This window comes from Musca autumnalis, unplaced genomic scaffold (assembly GCF_047663935.1).
Source record: "Musca autumnalis isolate F117 unplaced genomic scaffold, ASM4766393v1 scaffold_122, whole genome shotgun sequence".
Taxonomy (NCBI): Eukaryota; Metazoa; Arthropoda; class Insecta; order Diptera; family Muscidae; genus Musca; species Musca autumnalis.
The window spans coordinates 49,738-55,105 of NW_027411670.1; the positions used below are offsets into that span (position 1 = coordinate 49,738).

General features: G+C 35.6%; 1 pseudogene; it reads left to right on the plus strand.

The window, feature by feature from the left end:
* The first annotated feature begins 4,208 nt into the window (after positions 1-4,208).
* Positions 4,209-5,001, plus strand: LOC141391815 (protein transport protein Sec61 subunit alpha pseudogene; annotated as a pseudogene).
* The last annotated feature ends 367 nt before the right edge of the window (positions 5,002-5,368 follow it).

Genomic DNA, 5,368 nt, shown 5'->3' on the forward strand with positions numbered 1-5,368 from the left:
GTCTATACGGAACATACAAACATACCAACATACTAACATAAAGGGTGTTTTTTAAGCCAGATAGAACTTTAAATTGTAAAAAGTAACACAAAAAATTAAATTTTGATGAAACTTTTTTTTTATTTGTTTCAGTATACTCTGACAAATTATCATGAATAGACTCACGCTTGAACAACGCTACGAAATTATCCAAATTTACTTTGAAAATCAGTCGTCGATTCGCTCTAGAGCAGTTGGCAAATGACCCGTTGTTTTATCGCAAAATTGTGTTCAGCGATGAGGCGCATTTTTGGCTTAACGGGTTTGTTAATAAGCAAAATTGCCGCATATGGAGTGAGACCCATCCACAAGAGACCCTACAGACTCCATTACATCCAGAAAAATGCACCGTATGGTGCGGTTTTCACGCTGGTGGCATCATCGGACCTTATTTCTTCAAAAATGAGGCCGGAGTTCGCGTTACGGTCAATGGAGATCGTTACCGCACCATGATCAATGATTTTTTGTTTGAAAATATGGATGACATTGATCCGGAGGAGATGTGGTTTCAACAGGATGGCGCTACGTGCCATACGGCGAACGCAACCATCGACTTATTGAAATGAAAATTTGGCGATAAGTTGATTTCGAGAAGTGGACCTGTCAATTGGCCTCCAAGGTCGTGCGATTTGACACCTCTCGATTATTTCCTGTGGGGCTACGTGAAGTCACTGGTTTATGCTGATAAACCAGCAACAATTGATGCCTTGGAGGCCAGCATTGTTCGTGTTATTCGTGACATACGGCCAGCAGTGCTCGAAAAAGTGGCCAAAAATTGGACGTACAGAATGCACTTCGTCAAGAACAGCCGCGGTGCCCATATGCCCGAAATCATTTTCAAATGTTAATGTCACACATTGATCTTTCGAATAAAAAAAATTTGATTACAATTTAATTTTTTGTGTTATTTTTTACAATTTCAAGTTCTATCGGGCTTAAAAAAACACAATGTATGTAAATGTCTTTTATATTTACATAAGAAAGAAGACGAGGAAGATACACTGCCGCACACTTGAATAGAACCCCCCTGCAAAATTTTATTCAACCTCAATTTTTTCCGAATTATATAAGATATGAAGTTTTTAACTTTTATTATATTTTGCTTCATGTGTTTGGAGTAAACTTTGTCATTCATTTGCATTCAAATCCAATTTATATAAGAATTATACAAGAAAAACTAAATAAAGTCAAAAATTGGAGTGAAAAATTTGGCTCATTTGAATAGAACCCCCCTTTAAAACTTGGGAATGCAGAAAGATTGTGTTAGAATAGCGATGCATATTCACTTTATATTTAAAACGAAGTACTTTCAGTACTATTCAGTAAAAGGATATCCCTCCTGATTAAGGATACATCCATATATCCTGCTTTGGCAAGGATTCTTTAAATAATCAGGTGTAATGCCTAACAAAGCCAACCAATTTATTCTTGGAAACGTACTGTCTCCTAGAGTCGTATATTTTACGCATAAGTCATTCCTATACAGTTTAGAGAATATTTACCACTGTAGAATATGGTGGCCCCTCCAGGATATCCGCATTTCTATCCATATCTTTAACTTTTGATGACTCGAAGTGTACAAAAGTTTATAAAATCGTAATGAAATTGCCACTCGGGATATCCAAAAATAATTCTCAATACTGGAAATGTTTGTTTTAGAACTCCTTTATAAGTTGTAGTGCGCATTTAGGGTGAACTAAATTGACGCCCAAGTCCTTGATAATTAGTAATGCGTTCCAGCACAATGAAAACACATTCATCGCAACAGAAACAATTTAGAAGATGGTCTTCCATTTAATAGACGCGAAAATAATAGTTATATAGTTATGCAATTGTTTACTTAATGAGGAGAGTCCTTAAGAATTATGAAGGACTTGGGCGTTAATTTCTTTCGCCTTAAATGCGCACGACAATTTACAAAGGAGTTCTAAAACAGGCATTTCCAGTATTGATAAACATTTTTGGATATCCAGAGTGGCAATTTCATCACGGTTTTATAAACTTTTTTACACTTCGAGTCATCAAAACTTAAAGATTTGAATATAAATGCGGGTGTACTGGAGGCGCCACCATTTTCTACAGTGGTAAATATTCTCCAAACTGTATGGGAATAACTTATGTGTAAAATATACGACTCTAGGAGACAGTACGCTTCCAAAAATAAACTTGTTGACTGAAAAAAACAAGCTTTGTTAGGCATTACACCTGATTATTTAATGAATCCTTGCCAAAGCAGGATATACGAGCCCTAACCACTATTAATTCGTACACAGAGCATATTTCAACAATGTGTTATTAAAGTATGTATATTAGGGCGACCCAAAAAAAACAAAATATTTTTATTTTGAAGCTCCTAGCTCATAAATTTGTTTCCATTTGATGCAAAAACCTTATATATGAAATTTTACGGGGATTGGTTAAAGTTAACCCGTATCTACCGAGCTATCTTTGTTTCCATAGTAATTTGTATAGGGTCAAAGGTGCATTTTCACGAACATTTTCTAAAGGCCGCAATTATGGTCCAATCGATGAAAAAACTTTAGGAGTTCATTATTGTGGCTAAAAAATGATCTCTTCAAAAATTTATGACGATCAGTTAACGATAACCCGTGTCCCCTGGCCGCTCTTTATTTTTCATAAAACTTTGTATGGGGACCAAAAACGAATTTTCCGAAAATCGCCTTACAGGCCATAATTATTTTCCAATCGATGGAAAAAGAATTTACCAGTATATTATTGTGCCTAAAAAATTAATCCTACAAAGATTTATGAAAATTTATTCTCTTTAGACATACATTTGGTGTTAATTAAGTTTCATGTTAAATAGTGAAAAAATACCTGGTGTACGAATTAATAGTGGTTAGGGCTCGTACGGGTGTATCCTTAATCAGCAGGGATATCCCTTTACTGAATAGTACTTAAAGTACTTCGTTTTCAATATAGAGTGAACATGCATCGATATTCTAATACAATCTTTCTGTATTCGCAAGTTTTAAAGGAGGGTTCTATTGAAATGAACTAAATTTTTTACACCAATTTTTGACTTTATTTTGTTTTTCTTGTATAATTCTTATATAAATTGGGTTTGAATGCAAATGAATGACTAAGTTTACTCCAAACACATGATGCGAAATATAATAAAAGTTAAAAATTTCATATCTTGTATAATTCGGGAAAAATGGATGTTGAATAAAATTTTGCAGGGGGGTTCTATTCAAGTGAGCGACAGTGTATTGAACAAATAGTGGAATCGATCGAAAACGACTCGGCATATTTACCATTAGGAGCCATAGACCTAGGCTTTTTTGAGTAAGCAATTATTAGAGTTAAAAAGACCTATGCCGAATATCTTAAACGCTTCTTAATACAATTTTGCCCCAATATTTGCAACTCACTGGGTCAACACAATTTTAGCTCTATAAGAACCTTTCAATTTCAAAACACACACATTTTTTATAATTTTTATTTTGCTCTTTACTGGATTTGAACATAAGAACTTCATTTGCATATTTCTGGCTTTATAGGTACGTAAAGTAGCAAAATTTTCACATTTGGAAAGAAGAGCAACTTAAAGTGATTCAATAGCTGATTCATCCAGAAAAAATAACAGTTTGTGGGTCAGTGGAATTGTCGGTTAGGATTTCATCGTCAATGGCGACCGTTATTGCGCCATGACAACCGACTATTTGATGTCTGAAATTGAAGCTCGTAATCTCAGCGACATTTGGTTTCAAAAAAAAAAAAAAAAAAAAAAAACGGCGCCATTTCCCACACATCGCATCAATCAACGAATTTATTGAATGAACACTTCGGTGAGCACGTTTTTGATAGAGCTGACAAACTATCGATATCAGCCCCATTCGATTTTTTCGATATTTCAGTTTCAAACTATCGATAAAATCGATACTATCGTGGATTTGTCATCCTATTAATTTAGAATCCAAAATGGCCGACAAACGTGTTTTGTTTACATTTGATTGAAATAACTTTCAATTTTAAAACGTCGGTACATTATGTTTTCGTGCTCTGGAGGTGGAGTTTGAAGAGATTTGTTCTAGCTCATTTTGACGAAATCATAATATTATTTCACTTTCTATTCTTACTTACTCGTCGGCGAAGAATAGTTAAAAAATTAGAAAAATAGTTTGAATACAAAACAAAAATTTATCATGGGAATTAAGTTCCCTGAAAATAAAAAACCCTTTTGTAGTATACGGTCAGAAATTGCCAAACCCGAACGTAAAATCAAATTCAGAGGGAAAGTGTTATGGATCGTCATAACGCTCTTCATTTTCTTAGTAAGCTCTCAAAACCCTCTGTTGGTATCATAAATTCCGATTCAGCTGAACCTCTCTTGTTGATTCGTGCGAACCCTTATGAAATTGGGGGTTTCTCCCATTGTTACATCTGGCTTGATTTTGCATTTGTTGACACTCCCAAGGATCGTGCTTTGTTCAAGGGTGCCCAAAAAGTCTTTGGTATGGTTATTACCATTGGTCATGCCATTGTTTCTGTCATGACTGAAATGTATGGTGATCCATCTGAAATAGGTGTCGGTATTTGCTTCATGATCATCATCCGAAACCTATGTGTGGAAGGTCTTCTCACCCACCATCGATACGTGATACTGAATTCTAAGGTGCCGTTATTGTCTTGTTCCACTTGATGGCCACTCGAAACGATAAAGTTCGTGCTTTGCGTGAAGCCTTCTTCCGTCAAAATTTGCCCACCTTCATGAACTTGTTGACCACTGCTCTCGTCTTTGCCGTTGTCATCTACTGCCGAAGTTTCCGAGTTGATTTGCCAATCACATCTGCACGTTATCAAGTTGTTCTACACGTCGAACATTCCCTTCATCCTGCACAAATGATGGCCGTTAAATTTCAAGGTATCTTCTCCATCAACCTCCTTGGTGTTTGGGATGATGTTGGTGGTGGCGGCCATCAGCGCCATTCTCTTTAAGCTTGTAAAAAAACTTCATGAAATCGTTTCATTCGTTTACACAAAAAGCATGAATAATCAATCGCGACTGTTAAAAAAATTGCTTTAACAAATTTCTGGCTATTGTTTCTGCGGCTCCTATTTAGTGATGTCAAAATTTTCGATAGTATCGATATAAAAAACTATTCATCGATATTGGTGTAAAAAATTAAGTATCGATAATATCGATATTTCCATCGATGGTTTTCCAGCTCTAGTTTTGGACCAGTGGATTGACCACCAAACTTAGTTTAAGTTAGAATATGGCTTATATCGGTCCACTCCTTCCGGTAACTCCCCCACAAAAGTTCGAAAATGTTCGGAAAAATTGTGCGTACGATAACTCTTG